This window comes from Diabrotica undecimpunctata, chromosome 9, assembly GCF_040954645.1.
Source record: "Diabrotica undecimpunctata isolate CICGRU chromosome 9, icDiaUnde3, whole genome shotgun sequence".
NCBI lineage: Eukaryota > Metazoa > Arthropoda > Insecta > Coleoptera > Chrysomelidae > Diabrotica > Diabrotica undecimpunctata.
Window position 1 is genome coordinate 99,367,541 of NC_092811.1, and position 19,499 is coordinate 99,387,039.

At 33.8% G+C, this 19,499-nt stretch overlaps 1 long non-coding RNA gene across 1 annotated transcript in view; it reads right to left on the reverse strand.

Annotated features, from left to right (window-relative positions):
* LOC140449798 (uncharacterized) overlaps positions 1 to 18,106 on the reverse strand; it is a 32,136-nt gene extending 14,030 nt beyond the window's left edge. Inside the window, exon 1 of the long non-coding RNA XR_011951886.1 lies at positions 17,803 to 18,106. This is a non-coding gene — a long non-coding RNA (uncharacterized lncRNA). The remainder of the gene's footprint in view (positions 1 to 17,802) is intronic.
* Between the last annotated feature and the right edge of the window lie 1,393 nt (positions 18,107 to 19,499).

The following is a 19,499-nucleotide window of genomic DNA, read 5'->3' on the forward strand; positions in this document are numbered from 1 at the left end:
TCGCTGGGCGCCAGATCAGGGCTGTATAGAGGATGATCTAGAGTTTCCCATTTAAATGATTTGATGAGATCGTTGGTCTGATTAGCCACATGTGGACGGGCATTGTCATGCAGCAAAACGATACCCTTACTCAACTTGCCACGTCTTTTGTTCTGGATTGCACGACGCAGATTTTTCAATGTCTCACAATAAGACGCTGCATTTATTGTCTCATTACGAGGCAGAAACTCCACTAGCAATACTCCTTTTCTGTCCCAAAAAACTGTGCACATGATTTTCCGGGCAGAAATTGTTTGCTTAAACTTCACTCTTTTGGGTGATGATGAATGTCGCCATTCCATGGATTGTTGTTTCGATTCTGGTGTGACGTAGGCCACCCACGTTTCGTCACCAGTAACAATTTGGTCTAAAAAATCTTCACCTTCACTGTGGTACCGCTCAAGGAAAGTCAATGCACTGCCTAAACGTTGGGTTTTGTGCAAATCCGTCAACATTTTTTGAACCCAACGTGAACACAATTTCCAGTAATTCAAATTCTCGGTAACAATGCGATACAAAACACTACGAGAATACTGAAGAAAGCAGTCGGACAATGATGAAATTGTAAAGCGTCTGTTTTCTCTCACCTTTTCGTCCACTTTCTGCACCAAATTTTCATTAACGACCGAAGGACGCCCATTCCGTTCTTCATCATGCACATTTGTGCGGCCATCTTTAAATGCTCTCACCCATTTCCTTACCATTCCATCACTCATAATGTTTTGTCCGTAAACTTCAACGATCTCACGATGAATATCGATCGGTTTTACGCCTTTAGCACTAAGAAATCGTATAACAGCCCGTACTTCACAATCAGCGTGACTCACGATTGTTGGAGGCATCTTAAACACTGAAGTAAACAAGTATACAATGAAGAATTAGACTGTAATGGCGTCAGTGCATATACAAGAGATGCAGGTAACCAGCGCTCATGCGCGGAACGCCGACCGTAGCGCTGCGGCGGCGGAATCGCAAAACGGTTCTTACTTAAACAACATGCCTCGTATATTTAGGTATCACATGCAGCAACTTAAACTTATTAGTTCGTAAGGTTTTATTTTACAATTTGCAATTTATTTAAATTTTGCAATCGATTGTTAAATTTTAATTGTTATTGTTATTTTTCGAAATTGTACAATTTTCGGTGACAATAAAGCATATTTCTATTTTATTCTATAAAAAACAGGCTATTAAAAAAATAAAACGAGCATACCTAATTTACTTCGGCCACAGAGTTAGAAGAACGGGAACCATGAAACTATTGATAGTAGAAGGAAAGGTAGGATAGTAGCCAATGAAGGCAGCAAGCCAATAATATTCAAAGTGTCACCACGCCCTGACAAGGGCTCAAGGAATGAGGAGGAGGAATTTCATTAATAAATCGTATATTTAAAAATTATATAGAAAGTAGTGCTTTCCTAAGAATAATTTGCATTCTCTGTTGTTCCAGATTAACTGTCATTAGCAGTCGTTAAAAAGTAAGAGGACATCAGTGTAGTAGTGTCTGTGAGACTGAGACCTCGCGAGACTGAGACCTCGGAAGCCCTGAAGAAGACATCAGAGAAGATGTAGAAAGCTGGGCGTAATGAAAATCAACGCAGTTCAACCCGGAAGACTGGTGAGTTTAATATTAATTTTTGTAATTTTATTAACCTTAGCACTACTTTTAATATATATATATATATAGAAATATATATATATATATATATATCTACGGCATAAAGTGGACTCTGCCCATGTTAAAATTCAGGTTTAAGTGAGCTCCGTGGTCAAGTCGACACCGATATACGGAGCTCACTTGACCATTCCATAATATTGGCTCTGTCGATTCGTCAACATGTATAGTTTCATAATTTTTAAAAATTTTGTGGAGCCCTTAAGTACCCCTGTATCATGAATGTATATTGCTTAGTTCACGTGTATATCTTATAGGGGTCGTACAGATCTTTTTCATTGTATACTGGAACCATAGGTATATCGGTTTAAGTAAGCTCTGATAGTTTGGCAACTCTGCCATTAAGCTGTATACTTCTCGCGTATAGTCTGAACGGTTTATATGGACTCCTTATTTTTGTTATCATTCAAACGCATTACATTGTGTAACAGATATGAATACTATTAACTACCTGTTTTTGGTAGGTACGTGCTTTTCTAAAAATAGCTTTATAGATACAAAAGGATTTTGTTACCAAATTGGATTTTTTTCACATGCGGAAATTTCCTAATGTATTTTGTTAACGTGAGTATGTCTTCATATGTTTTATTTAAGAATTCGATAGATAAGAACTTCTTTTATTTTATCCATTGTTTTATGATATTTTTTATACAGATTTTTTATTATTTTATTTCTTGTTTTATCTGTGTACTACAGATAATTCTGGATAGAAAGTTATCTCAAAATAAATATTGAAGTGCTAAAATAAATATTTTTTTGTAAAAATGGATAGTAGTGCACAAAAAAAAAGAAGAATGCTTAATTTATCTAACAACAATTATACCACTTCACCCATATTACATACTTACACCTATATTACATACTGAATGTTTTATCTCCTATTTAGGGGTAATATGTAGTCAATATAATTGTAGTTAGTGTCAAATTTGCAATGATCAATATAAGTAATAGCTTACTGACTGTACTTTACATGTTTAGTTCAAATAAATAAACCTTGTCCCTTCAAAAAAGAGCGATTGGAATGGCAAAGTCAACTAAGAAAGTGTAATGAATCTTGTATCACCCAAGATTCACACAGGTTAACCGGTGTTTGAAGGCAAGAGTCCTCATTTCCGCAGATTTAATGAAGATAACTACCATAAGGAAGTTCCTTTCGAGGGTTGAGATGGCGAGAAGCAGCTTATTTTTTTTTGTATGTCTTGCAGATGTGTTGGTCTAGCTAGTTTTTCCTCGATTCTAGTCATAAAATGGGTTGTTATTCGTGGAGTGGATGTTACGAATCTAGACATTGTTTCTTTTGTTCTCTAGCTACTTATCTTCGGATATTATGTGGATTGATAACTACGATATTGTAGAGCTTATGTATGGATGTGAGTCTTAATATCCGCTGAATTTGGCTGACTAATTTATAGCTAAATCTACGTGTTAAGTATGTATTGATATCACCCATACAAGCAAGGTATATTCGGCAGCAGAAGCATAGAGTTCAAGCGTCTACGTTTTAAGAGTGGAAGGATGTGCTTCCCATTTTTAGCTGACAAGTTCGCGAAGAATATTATTTTTCTGGTTCTAGTTTTCCATTTAGTTTTAAACAAAGTTCTGTGAATTACAAAGTGTGTTTAAGGATTTCATGACACTATTGGTTCAGGTATATGTTCAAATTTGTGAAAGCGTCTCTGTTAGGGACATTGAAGGAGCCCGCCTGACTTTTTCCAGGGTTTGGCTTAAAATTAATTTATAATCTATTTTTATTGTGTTTAAGATATGATATTTAGATTTTTCTCCACTTCAGCAACAAAATTTTTTTGGTTGTGCAACAATAGATGTATCATCTACAAAATAAAAGTCCTAGTATTTACTGGTATGGGTTGTGTAAATATTATACAGTGTAGGTGCCATTACGGTACTCCAAAGGAGACCGTTCTACTACGTTCTCCATCTTCATCTTCTATTCTTATCATTGAGTGATACGGAAAATTTTCTGTTGTGTAGGCATACGCGGATAATACAAGTGAGTTTATTACCTAAGGGGATATCACATAGATTTTGGAGAAATGTGCTTTAATTTAAGGTGTCGTAAGCAGAATTTAGATTGACAAATACCACTCCTCATGTCTGATATTTTTCATATGCGTCTTCGCTGTGTTGGGCAAGATTTAGTATGTGTAACGAACATGATCTATCCTGTCATATATAGCCACTTTTATCTTTAAATTGAAGTTTTTCTTCTAATATCGGTTTATATTAAGGATCATATGTAGCAGTATTTTGTATAGCTGAAAAAATAAATAGATATATTGGCCGATAGCTTTTGTGGTCGTTGGGGTTTTTGTCAGGTTTAAGCAAGGCCACAACTTTGTCTTTGCTTTGCTTGTCTACACACTTTGTATATTAGCCATTGTTGTATTATTTTTGTCCAAATTTTATAATTAGTTTTGTGCTTAGATCCTCAGTCAGGAGCCGTAGTATTGTTCATAATATACGTGGATAGTGGATCCAAACTCAACATCGTTGAAAAGTTTCCTCAGCTGACTTGTTTGTCCTCTCTCATTTTATGTTTTTCTTTGCCGGCATTTATTATGTTTATTTCGTTATTTTCAGCGATCAGCTTAATACCAAATACCCTAGGTTTAGCCCTCTATTTGCTTCTTGCAGTAGAAATACGTCACATTTGTGTTAAGCGCATATGTCTGATAAGCTTAAGTAAAGTAGAGTGTCTTTATCTGTAGATATGTCCTTAATATTTATAGACATAATTAGAATAGTTGGTCCTAAAAAGGACCGAATGGTGATTCTGATTAGCCGATTAATTAATTATTCATTACCCAGGGTACAACTGATTACGGTGGTCTTATTTGTACTCAAATTTTCGTAAAGGCTTTTCTTTTGAACCCCATAAGAAATGGCTAATTAACTTTTCATTAAAAATAATTTTACACACTGTTACTTTTTGACGATATTTCGAATCAGATTTGTATAGTAATAAGTATAGTTAATATGAAGTCTCTTTGTGAAAAGTAAATGAGTTTGTAATATCATATCATATCACAACTCATATATGAATGATAAGGACATAAACGGTTAAAATAAGTGCACAGAATTTTAACTAAATATATCGGCGCCATTGTTTAGGAGATGGATTTATCCCAGAGATTAAAGGTTAAATGTATATTCCAGGTTCTATCTACGTATTTTCATTACTAAAAAAGTATATTTAAAATAAAGGCCTTAAGATATATTTAGATTCTATGGAAATTAAAATATATGGAAATTAGCAAATTAAAAAATACAGACATAATTATTCTGAATGACAAAATTGAGACAAACAGTTGCCTCAAGTATTGTGTATATTGTAAAGGTTATCGTCATAGTATAGTCAGAACGCAACAAGGTTCTATTGGCTTTTCTGCTTTTTGTCTAATCATTCCTATTGAAAACTTAGCCACGTAAATAACGTTTTAAAAATATGTATCAATATTTCTTTAGTGCCTTTCCTAAGATAACTTTTTTAAGCCTACTTCGTTTGACTACATGTAATGGATTTGATAGTTCCCAACAGATAAGTATTGATTGTAGGTTGGATAGCAGTTGGTTGTACAGGCATGTGTTAATAAATATGATGGGTCGGTAGGTAGTTCCATTATTCCTAAATCTGACCATATGTTACCTCCCCTGTTGATTCGTGGACGTCCTAAGGGCATTTTTTCTCTCGGGGCATTCTCCCAGTTTAACTTGTTGAAATTAGTTCCGGTTCGGTATTGGTTAGGACCTTTGTAAGTTGGAAAATAATTCTGATGGCTTTTCTAGTAATCCTGATTTAATTAATACCTAAGTTTTACTTACATTGTTTTGTCAGCGTTCTCGTCACATTTAAGTCAATAGCACTGGTTTAATCACTGTTTTATGTATCCTGATTTTAGGTATTTGTATTAGACTTCTGGGTTTAAAAGTGTTATGTGGGTTATATTTACATCAGTTAGCTACCTGAATATTCCATTTTATTTCTTATGTGACAGCGTTATCTACGATACCTAAAACGCTGCAATCTTTCAAAATTATATGGGTTTATTGTTACGTTATGCCCTACTCTACGTCCTCTCTCTTGTATGTTAAAGAAATTTATTTAGTTTTCTTATTACTTACTATCAGACCGTTTTTTGCTGCTAATAGCATTATTTTGTAGCATTCTAATATTTAATCTATGAATTAAATCCGGATAGCAAATAGATATTTTTCACTTTCTCGGAGAAATAATATTCTAACATACAAAATCCTATTAAATTGCCAAAACCTTTCTTGCATATTATATTTACTTATGAGGGACAGCAGCAATATCAGTACCATAATAAGGCGTATAGTCCTGGACTGGCTAATCGTTGGATAATTGGAAGCATGAGTGTAGCAGTTATAATGTTTTCGGGACTGCTACCTGGTATCGGGGAGCAGAGATATCAGTACCAAGTTAGTGCATATAGGAATTGTTGCTTGAACTTTATTATTATTAAACAGCACTATATTTCCTAGTAAAATCCTCATGACTTTACAGTAAGACAAATTTTCGAACGTTGGTTATGGAAACATCATGTACATACCACCGGATTCCCTAGATCGACATTTAGCAAAATTCTTTTAATAATGATGCGGGAGTAAAAATATAAATATCTGGGAGCTTACATCAACAAAGAATTAGATTCAGACTAAGAAATCAGGGTACGAATAGAAATGGCAAGGGCAGCGTTCTTAAAATTCAGGCAATTGTTCTGTGACAAAAATCTTAATACTGCGCTGAGACTGAGGTTTATTGAATGTTACGTCTGGTCTCAACTATTGTACGGAGTAGAAATATGGACGGTAAAAGCGCAAATAGTTAGGAAGCTTCAAGCCTTTGAATTTTAGATATACCGGAGAATGTTGAGAATTCCATGGACTGCCAGGGTCACCAATGAGGAAGTGCTGAGAAGAATGGGTCGAGACAAAAAATTGTTGAGAACAATAAAAGTACGCAGGACTGCATACCTGGAACACATACTAAGGAATATAAAGTCTTCTGCAGACCATCATCCAGGGTAGAGTCGATGGCAAAAAGGGAATAGGTAGAAAGAGGAAGTCATTGCTGCGAAATATTCGTGACTGGACAAAGATGACTGTAGACGAATTATTCCACGTTGCAAAAGACAGAGATACTTTTAGAAATGTGGTCGCCAACCTCCGTTAATGGGGACGGCATAGGAAGAAAAATAATGATACGCTAAACAAAAAAAAAAACAGGGATGAAGATAGGCGCCAAGAAACTCTGTGTTATAAAACAGTTGAATAAAATACAGATTCTCGATTCAAATATTCAAAAATTTAATGAACAGCTTACTAAAATAGAAATAACGTCTATTTAAAATGCAATTCATTAATGGCTCAAGGTACAAAGCAGTCCTAGCATCTGCTAATAATATTGATCTTATAAGAAACTCTCTCCGCAAACGACATCTTCAACAAAGTGAAGAGAGCACGAAAAATGTTTTACTTAAAATCAACAAAATAAAAACCAAATACAAGCGAATCAACAGAAGAAAGCAATTCAATACAGAGCATAATTCACTTAAGACCTATTTTAATACATGAATGCGAATCATGGACAATGACTAAAACAAATAAGGAAGAACTCCGAATATTTGAAAGAAAAATAATAAGAAAACTTTTTTAACCTCATTATAATATTGCTACAAATCCGTATAGAATAAGAACACATACTAAATAAAGAAAGCTCTTATAAATATATTGTTTAGGAAAATAAATCGCTTAAGGTAGATCGGACACATGCATAGACGCCAAGATGTCAAACTTGGTTAAAAAACGTAAACTAATTTTTGAAACCAAATTCAGTATTTTGCTTTAATCTGTGCCTTCTAAGAATTGCAAGGAAAAACAGACGTTGATAAAACTGTTATTAGAGACATGGGGAATCTAAAAATTGCATTCCACAACATATCTCCTCAACTAAGCAAAAATCCTTAACGAATTGGTTTCTAGTACTTGTACAGAGTATATCGGAATAAAATAAAAAAGACAGTTAAGCAAGAAGAAAAGTGCAAGCATTTACGTTTTAAGGGTAAAAGGATATGCGCCCCATTTTTAGCTGACAAGCTTGCGGAGCATACTATTTCTGGTCCTTAGTTTGCCTTTTAGTTTTAAACAAGATTCTGTGATTGACAACGTGCGATATAAACTATCTACAAGGTATTTATAGGAAATTCAGAGTTCAAGGATTTCATCACACTATTGGATGTTCAGTTTTGTGAAAGCGCCTGTGTTGGGAAAATTGAAGGAGCGTTCCTAAGATTTTCGGGGTTTGGCTTAAAATTAAATCGTAGTTCATTTTTATTATATTTAAGGCATCTATTAGATTTTTCTCCACTCCAGCAACAAAAGTTTTTGGTTGTGCAATGTATGGTCTACATGAAAATCCTAGTATCTACTGGTATCTGTTGATCATTTGTGTAAATGTAATACAGTGTAGGTGCCATTACGCTACCCCAAGCGAGACCGTTTGTCTGCGTTCTCCATATTACCATTGAATGATACGAAAAATCTTCTGTTCTGTAGATATACGCGGATAAAACGATGTTTACAGTTTGTCATACAGTTTTTGGAGAAATGTCCTCTAATTTAATGTGTCGTAGGCGGCATTTAGATTGACAAATACCACCCCTGATACCTGATATCTTTCGTACCCGTTGTTGCTTTTTGCAACAACGGGTACGTTATTACGTACGTTATAAGTATTACGAATAAAAATAAATAAGCAAAAAGAATATAAGTGAACCATATTTAAAATAAGTGACAGAAAAAAGAATATTATATATACATTTACTTCTAAATTAAAAATAAAATACTCTTATGCCTGATCACGAAAGATACAAAATTTACAAGCGACAAAGTATTTTTTAAAACAACCGAACATATTATATGTAATAATTGTAATAGATATGTTGGCTATAATCAAATTACCATAAAGTCACCGAAATATTTTATCTGAGTAATGATTCACTACTGATTGCTACGTTACGTTATACGATACATTTATAGTTAAAGCGAAATTAGGTGTTATGCCTACTTATTATTTTAGTATCTGTTACAAGTTACATACTAAAGTATTATAGTAAGATATTGAATTCCCTACATTTAAAAATTGAAATATTGAAATTAGACAGTAAAAAATTATAATTTTAAGATTGATTTACAAATTATTATAATTTAAATTTTACTACTTTATGAAACAAATATTGTACATCATAAAACGTAGCAATCGAAACATCGGAACGTACATTTATATAATAAATTTTTCAGTGTCAATGCATTAAAAAAATACTAATACATAAAAATTGCCTTTTCCAAGCTTATAACAGACACTAACTTAAGTTTAAAAATAATTAAAGCAAGTAATATAAATTACCACCATAAAATATTTAACTACATTAACCAAGTATTTGTGAAATTTCGGGATGAATAAATTGATTGATATTTAAATAAATTTCAAGTTCCAAAACGTACCTGCTGTAAAATTTAAAAATCTACGACTAATCAAATTATTGGCAACATCGGAGGAGTTTAGTTGTGTACGGGGAAGAATACATACGGATCCCAAAAGTGTTTTACCCTATTACGGAGTTCATTTAATCCTACGTGTTGATCGGAGTCTACATAAAGCGCTACCCAGATAATAATATACACGGTGTATATTCTCCTGGAGTTAGTATAATACCGTTTTAGTACGGGGCCCACATTAACCGCTAGATCTATATATATATATATATATATATATATATATATATATATATATATATATATATATATATATATATAGCAAAAGATACGACCGTTGATTAAATTTAAATTATATTCAATAGTTGAATAGCAGAGGTTTAATCGGTCAATAATTGGCAAATAAAAGTCGTCAACTACTTCATTGATTTATTTAAATACGTTTCGCTTTTATTTTTAAAAGCATCATCAGTTCACTACAAATAGAAAAGATCTTAGAATATAAGTAAACAACGAACCGGATTAAAAACAATTGTAAGGTAGGTTTTTTCTAGATGTTATAAAAACTCTACGATACCTTAACATTAAAACTTACTAACTAAACGAGAAAAAAAGAAACAAAAAACACAAGAAAAACTGTAAAAGAGCACTATTGTGTAAATTTTGTTCGATGGCTTCATTTGAATGTTGGTTTAAGCTCGTTCAGGTTTCAAGGGTCAAACCACACTAATCTTTTTGATTGTTTTCTATTTGTTGTAGGATGTCATAATTTCACATGTGGCTTGTTTTCGTACATATGTTTATTTGGAATGCAGGGAGATACGATTATTGAGGGAATTAGTAAACGAAAAGGGACCGGCCTTTTTTTTTAAAGGATTCATTTTTTTTTAATAAGAAAGAAGGATAGAAATAGAATCCTATCCTTCTCCAAGGAATCTGGGTCAAGTGTTTCCGAGACGACATTGTGATAGTGACTAGGGGAAAATACAATACTTGGGTCATGTATTGAGAAGTGAAAGATATAATCCAAATCTAATTGGATGGTAAAGTACAGTGCAAAAGATCAGTTGGAAGACGCCAGAACTCGTGGCTAAATAACCTAAGGAGATTGTTTGACCGCTCATCCACAGAAATCTTTCGTGCAGCAGTTTTCAAAGCTACAATTACCGTTTGGATCGTCAACCTTCGAAAGCAGAGGGCGCAATAAGAAGAAGGAAAATTAATAAGTATTGTTGCGGATCAGATACAATGTGTCCTTCATTATATAGAGAATTAAATAGGGAGGTATCTGAAAGTAAATTTCTCTGTGAATTATTCCAAAACTAGATTAGTAGCTGTTACTAGCAAGAGGAATCTTACTGGACTGGGTGAGCTAAAATTATTTGGGAAGGAACTAGAAAAAACCAATGAGATTAGGTATCTAGAGATAACCCTGGATTATAAACTCAATTGGAGCGGTCATAATAACTATATAACCAACTGTAACTAACCAACTTACTAAGTCATGGGGTTAAAACAAAAAGTAATCTGTTGGTTATATACATCAGTAATACGAGCGACAGTTACTTATGGTTCAGTACTTTGGTGGAAAAAGACAGCTTTGGAATGGAATATATATTTTGGCGATAGCCTTTATAGTCATTGTAGATTTAAAGCAAACAATACTTATAGGCTTAATTATATATTGTATTATTGTATTGTATTATTATTATTTCTCAGACAAATACTACTCGTACTATACTTGAGGAACACATCTTTATGATGAACTCAAATATGAGGACATGAGAACTAATCTTCACTGAGAAGATTAACATAATTATACCATCTAGAGAACAAAAAATTCCAAATATTAATGGGGACTGGAACATGGTTCACTGATGGATCTATAACAGCCCATGGTACTGGATCTTTGTCTTTGGGCAAACATCCTAGGTCAATACATGACTGTACAGTCAGGGATGAAAAACGCAAAGAAAATCAACATTTATACAGATAGCCAAGCGACTATTCAAAACTGGTGAAGAACTGCAAAGATATTCTCAACAACCTGGCAAAAGCTAATAAAATATCTTTAATGTAGGTGCCAAGTCGTGAAAAGGTGGTTCCATAAGTACAAGTACAAATACAAACAGCAAGCGTTATAAGTAACCAAATTGAGGTACGTTACAATACTAATGGTAGATCTAAATGTAAAAAGAAAACATGAGGAAATGAAGGAGATTATGGGCTGAGCACTCATATTGAGTGGGGAGAAAGATTGGCTTAATTTTGCCAAGACAACGATTTTGTTAAGAATACTTAGTATGATCTTTCGGTATAAGACTCTACACATGGAAATCTCCAGAAGATAATTAACATAACGTCATCGAAAATTTATTTGACCTTCTCATGGTCGTACGGTTAAAAATGAGTTAAAATATATCCTGGAGCTAAGGTGAGATCAGATCACAACCCACTCGTGGTGAGGTTTAGAATTAAACTAAAGATGCACGCAGCTAAAACTAAATTAGACAGAATACAATCTATTCGATTAAGCGAATGATTGAAAGAAAAGCTCTCCAAAATCAAAACTATTTCTACTGAGGATGTGAACAGTCAATGGTATCTATTAAAATATGCTCTTATATGTATATATGGGCACTACTAATACCTAAACCAACTAACAGTAAAAATAAATTGATGATCGAGTAGATGACCATGGAAGAAAGGAGGTGTTCTAAAACCACAAACGGAACCATGTATAACATTATACATACAGAAATAAGAAAAAAGATCAAAGAGTCAAAGAAAAGATTGTATAGTTACAAATGCGAAGAGATTGAGTAGACGGTAGAGAAATAACAAGTAGGAATAATAAAAAAAATCAAACATGCTGCTAGATAAAAACAGAAAAATAATTCTAGACGTTGAGGAGGGCTTAAAAGATGGGACAAGTATATCCAAGAGCTGTTTAAACAAGAAAGAACGGATATAGTACTAGAAAAAAAAATATCTATACCGGTTAAAACATAACAAAAGATGAGACATTGGAAGCGATAAAACGATTAAAGTGCAATAAAGCCACAAGTCCTGATTTAGTACGGGTAGAAATAATAAATTTAACAGAGGAAGAGCAGATTGAAATATTGATCGACTTATATCAATCCATCAATAATGCCTTTTTATTTCTCATTAAAAAAAATACAACATAATATTCTCTTTTAGTACCATTTGTTCTCCTTGGCACATGCCATCAGGAGGGTTGGCAAACAAATATTATTCTCTAATATACAAAAAATTACTCTTAGGCTCATTATATCTAACAAGGTCATTAAAATTAATAAAAATAAATTAAGTAAATATTCATATAAATTTTATAGTAATAAACTAAATGTGTATATCCTACTGAGTAACACTTCGCACTAGACTAAACAATAATAACAATGTATAGGTAAGGTAAGGTATAGCTTGCATTTGAAGTTATTGAATTGGTCCCTTAGAGGGAGTAAAAGCTGTTTATGTAATAATAATAATAACAATGAAGGATTCCATGGGCTGCAAAGAACAACTTACCATCGACCAAGTATTTAGCAAAAAAAGTAATCTCTTTACTGCTTTCATCGACTACAAGAAAGCGTTTGATTCTGTGCCGCATGAATGGCTTGTAGATATATTAAAAATATATAAAGTCGATGATAACATAGTGACCTTTTTAAAATATATAATGTCAGATTGGAAGACAAAAATTCACCTCCAAATGCCTGGAGAAAACAGAATATCCTATTTTAAGGAGACTCGCTGAGCCCACTGTGGTTTTGTCTAGCGATGAACCCCCTATCCCAGCTACTGAACTCAACTGACACAGGTTTTAGCATAAAAAATAACACTACTGTTGTGGCAAAGCTTAATCATCTATTGTAAATGGATGATTTAAAACTATTGGCTTCTACTCGATTCCACCTGGATCAGATGCTGAAAACAGTGGAAAATTTCTCTAATGACATTAGTATGCACTTCGGCCTTGACAAATGTTGTTTCTTAAATATAATCAAAGAAAAGGTTCAGCCCGGTGGATTCGACATGTAAAACGGCCAGAACATCGAGGCCATGGGTGAATATGATATGTATAAATACCTCGGAATAACGCAAGCGCGGAAGATTGACCATAAGCAAATGAAAACTGAGATAACTACTGAGTTTATACGAAGGGTAAAACAGCTGCTTCGTTCACACCTTAATAGTAAAAATTTGTTTAAGGCACTAAACACCTATGCATGCTCTGCGCTTACCTACTCATTTGGTATTGTTAAGTGGACAAAAACGGATATAGAAAATTTTCAGCGAAAAGTACGAACACACCTCACAAAGGCACAAAAACACCATCCTCGAAGTGCAGTAGAAAGAACGACATTACCGCAATATTTAGGAGGACCAGGACTTATGGATATAAGTGAGCAACTAGAAAAACATATTACTAATTTAAGAACTTATCTTCAGGTGCAGGCTTGTATACTTGAGAAAGATAATATGCAAAGTATACTTAAGAATGATAACTACAAGCTATACTGGGGCCGCACTGTGCTCACAGACCAAACAGTGGCACATAATAGGCCAGATCTCATACTAGTTAATAAACTAAAGAGACAAACAACACTAATTGATGTGGCGATACCCAACAACAATAATCTTCGTGTTAAACAAAACGAAAATATCGCCAAGTACAGGGATCTGGAAATTCAAATACGAAGACAGTGGAGAATGGAAAGTAACCAGACAATACCTATTATTCTCTCTACTACTGGAGTCACGAAGAACCTCCTAGAAAACATAAGAAAGCTAGGTCTGAATGAACATCTCTACAAGACCATGCAGAAAGCTGTACTTCTCTCAACATCCAGATGTGTACGACAATTTTTGGGAGATACTGCAGCATACCAAGTCACCTAGGGCTCGACAACACGGAAAGAGTCCCACCAGAGCTCAATCCTTTTAATACCGTAGGTATCTGGGATGAGTGAATTTTTCCCTTAGAGGGAGTGTGAGCCGTATGGCTAAATCTAGACAACAATAATAACAAGATAGTCGAGATAAACAAGACAGATAAAAAAATAGCTATACGCAAACAAATTATTAATGCTAATTTTAATATTTTCATCCTATTGAACTAACACTATGCTAATAGATTTAGTAATTAAATAGACTCACTAACTCATACCTATACGGCCATGCCTCCCTACAATAACCTGCTAACTCAGCCTATCCCTATCGCATCATAGTAACTACTTTCACTCTACTAAGTTCATTTCTACCCAACCACTTTAACCTAATCTGTCTCAACACCGAACATTTTCCCAAAAAATGTGTCACACCTTCCCTTTCCTTCGTGTTACACATTGAGCAAAGCCTTCTTTCATCATTTCTGCCAGGTCGATCATTCAAAGAACTCCACATCCTCATTTGAACAGCCATCGAATGTCCCCAAAATTTTCTATTTCCTGTAAATAATGCATGTTTACTCCTTTTTCCCGCAGTTCTCTGTAGTGTCCTCAAAAATTTGATTCAAGTGCCCTATTCTCAGCGTGACACTGTATCTCCTCCTTCTTTTGTTCTATCATATTCTAAATCATACTAGGCCAGCTATCTCTCCATTCCCGTTCACACCTTACCTTAATACCAAATTTTTCTCCCATGCTCATTCAATCTTTCCACCAGCCACTCCTTGCTCTCATCATTTCTTTCAAAAGAAATTTTAGCAACCTATCATTCAAATATCCTAGTATTTTTTTAACATATTTATAGATAAATTCATCGTATATAGGCTGACTCTAGCAATACCTGTCTCCAAATCTAACATAAAGTTAGGACAATACCTTGGACAAGAAAAAATTTTTTTTATATAAAATCTTCTGATTATTTCCACCTCATCGTACTTAAAAAGACCCCATACCTGAGACCCATAAGTCAAAATTCATCTTACCACCGACTCATACACTGTTACTTTTGCCAAAAAGGGTATATCAGCCTTAGACACTAAACTACTTCAAGCCGTGTGAATCGCCACTTTTGCCAAACTCTGGCGCTTTTTTAGATGAGCTTTAAACGACAACTTGGGTGTTAGTATCATTCCCAAATAATTCTAGTTATTTACTACCTCTAATACTCGATCATTCAGTTTTCAAGATTCCCTGATCACACCACCTCCTCTTCTGAATACAAGAATTTTGGATTTATCTAAATTTATTTTTAGATTCCACATCCTGCAGTATTCTTCCAGTTCAATAATCATCCGCTGTAGCATCTTCGGATTGATTGCCATCAAAACCAAATCATCTGCATATAATAAAAGTCTTATAATCAAACCATTTATCTCCAAACCGCCTCTCAATGCTTCGTGTAGGTCATTCAAGAAAAGCGCAAACAGTAATGGACTTATATATAATAATATAATATACAATGCAGAAAACAATTCCAGAGATTTTCTGATGTCTACATTCATACCACTGCTAAAAACACCAAATGCAAAAAAAGCCAAGACCACTCGACAAGTTCAATATGTCATGTGCTCAAATATTTAAAAAAATTATATATCAGATAATACACAACAAACTTAAGCAAGATATTAGGAACACACAATTTGGATTTAGAAATGCACTTGGAATGAAAGAAGCCCTATTTGCATTTGTAAATATACTTATGCAAAGGTACATCAGCCAGTGTTTTTGGATTACAACGAAACCTTTGATATGGTCAGACATAATTGCCTTATCAAATTACTTCAAAAGAAAATTTAGTCATAGGAGATATTGAGTTCATTGGCCCTCTTTATTAGAATCAGATAGTTGTGATGAAGGAGAACAATATTTTTTCAGAAGAAATACTGATTGAAAGGGGTGTCAGGCAGTGTTGTATCCTGTTTATGTCTTGTTAATGTATACTTAGAGGAAATAAACCAGGAAGCACTAGAAGAACTAACTATGGGAATAAAAGTAAATGGTCTACCAATCAATAATATACAATTTGCAAATAACACTATTCTAATAGTAAAATGGCTTAAGGATTTACAGGGTGGTAAAAGTGCAATCCATGGTAGGAGTAACTCTGCGAGACAAAATAAAAAACAAATAGGTCAGGAGAAGAACCAAGGTGACTGATATCATCGAAAGGATAGCCACACTAAAATAGAGATGAACAGGACACATATCTAGAATGACGGATGAGCGATGGAGAAAGAGGTTATTGGAATGGGGACTAAGAGAGGACAAGAGAAGCGTCGGTCAACATGATGGGCTGACGATTTAAGAAGAACAAATTAAAACTGGATGAGAGTGGCGCAATATATACTAGGTTGGAAACACAAGGAAGAGGCCTATATTCAGCAGTGGACTTTTGAGGCTGGATGATGATGTTGATGAGAAGTCAGTGAAGAAAATAGATTGATTTTAAACACAAAAAGAACGCAATTTATGGTGATTACAAAAGCCCTATCTTACAATAATAATGTAAGGGGAACAAATTAAAAATGTTTTAAAATATAAACATCTGGCCAAGCAAGACTTAACGGCATCTAAAAAACTGTGGAAAAATAGGTGTGTTGTATAAAAAGAACAATTTAGATTTTAGAGTTAGTTGATAATATAAATTTTTATCGTTTACTAAATAAATATTATAAATTAATTGTGTTTTTAGTGTTAATGTTAGAAAACTATAAATAAATTAAAATAATTATTACAGTACACAGAATTAAATCAAGAAAAAAACAGACAAGAAATGCTTTCAACAAACTGAAAAAGTATTCTAAAACGGGGATGTTACAATTTCGCCAAAGACAAAACTTCTGAAATGTGTTCTCTGTTATTATTTTATGGGTTGAAGGCTAGGATATCAAAGAAAGGCGTTTCAGGCAAAATCGAAAGCCTTCGAATTACTGACCTTTAGAAGAATATTACGAATAAGTTGGGTGGATAAGGTCACGAATGTCTAGATATTGAGAAGAATTAGAAAAGAGAAAGTAAATAGAGAAATGGAAAAAAGATCACATAATAAATGTGTGTTTACTAATTTACGGCTGACGGGCATTACAATAAATATAATGTCTATGATTTTCTGAATGAAAGCCAATTGTCAGTGACCTAACTGTACTTAGCAGGACAAGTGTACTCTAATACTCTAATGTTCCCAGTATCAAAAAGTTAGAATTTTTCCTTCAAAAGTTATCACACAGAAAAGATGAGAGAGAACAAGATTTTAAGAAATTACGGATTACAAAGTTGCTGCCATAGCTCAATGACTAGGTACTGGCTTACCAAGCCGGACGACACAGGTTCGATCTTGGCATAAACACCAGACATTTTTCAGTTTCTAATTGACCTGAGCCATACCGTGCTTTGGAATGCACGTAAACTCGTCGATCCCGGCTACGTCGGTAGTAGTAATTCACACTAAGACCTGAGTTAGAAGATTACAATGAAAGATATACAATAAACCAATTGTCTGCATTCCAACTGGTTATAATAACAAACGTGCCAATATTTTAGAACAATTGTTAATATTGTGGTAGAAATAAAATTACTTACTTTATAGTCAGCAAACTTTTCTTCGTCGGTCTTAGCAATGACAGCTGTCACTACGTAAACAGCAAATATAAGAAGCAAGTATTTAAACATCGTTGTCAATTTAGTGTAAATTTAATAATGAGGAAAATATTATGTGTATATTGAGATAAAGATAAAGTAATAATTAAACTATTAATCTTCATTGAACTTTATATATTTAATTTTTATTTGATTTTTTTGTCAAAATAACGTTGATTACGTTTTTAAATTATTTTATTTTGAAATCAATTGGATCGTGTACATCCAGCCGGATTCACACACACGATTTTGTATATATTTTTTTAATGTTTACAGTTATTGAGTATACAACTCTGCTGTTAGGTACTTACTTACAGTATAGTGCCGATATACTACTATAATTTTGTGATATAATATTCGTGATTTTTAATTCACTGTGAATTCTCCTTTGTTCTTCTTTTGGCTTTATGACCCTGAATAGGTCTTTGCCTGTTTAACGATGTCGTTCCATTTTGACCTCGGTGTCATTTTCCTCCATTGTATTACATTTATAGTTTTTGTGACCTTCATTTAATTCATTAATCCCGCTGTTTCTTCTGATTTTTAAAGTTCCGTACTTCTCTTGCACCTAATCATATACGTTTCTCATTATCTTTCTCTGGAATGTCTTGAGTTGCTCTTCATCTTTTTTTGTCGTTACCCAGGTCTCATTTCCATAGGTTTCTCCTGATCAATCCTTGAACCCTTGTTAGAGCGTGGTGGCACTCTAAACATTGTTACTTTCATGTCTCCATTGGCTGCGATCCTGTGCCGGATGGACGGTTTTATGTAGGGATTATCCCACCAGTCTATTTGGTCTGTCCGACTTTTTTCTTGGTTTTTGGCCTTCTACTACCAATAGTTCAATGGTCCTCGTTGTTCTAGGTATTTGGCCGAAAATGACCTGTCTTTTATATGAAGTTCTTTCAGAATTGACAGGCTGTTTCTGTGTTCTGTTCAGGACACGCGTAGAATTCTTCATTAGACCCACATTTTGAAGGCTTTGATCTTATTTTTCTTCTATCGATTTTTTTAAGAGTCCATAATTGAGCTGTGTATGTAGCAATGGGGAAAATAAGGGATAGGCAAATCTGAGAATAATATTTCTTGTTGCTGTTCGGTCTTTTCATATTTTAATGAAATGCTTGATTTTTAAGATAAAATCGCCATTGTTGGTTATCAGTGAGCTTAAGCATACAAATCTGTCTACTGCTTCGAAATTCGCTACTTGGTGTATCATTATTTTTGTTTTTTCGGTGTTGATCCAAAGTTTGAATTCTTCGCTTATCTGGCTTAGCCATTCGGTGATGATCATTTCTTCTTATTTTTCTGCCTTATATAGTGATTACTCCATCCCGTTCGTCTAGTACTTTTCTCATTATAAGTATATTCAGAATATATATGTTGTATGATAATGGTGATATTATTCAGCTCTGTGTAGTTTCTTGCTTTGTTTTGAACGCATTGGAATATATTCCGTGTATTTTAATTTTGGCTGAGTTTTTATTATACAAATTTCTTATTAGGTTAACTAGGTGGATAGGTATTCCTATATTTTCATGATAAACCCTTTGTGTAATCTACGAAACAGAGCGGTATTGGAATATTGTGTTTCCTTGCTTTTTGTGTTATCTGTCTGGTATTTAATATCTGCTTATGCG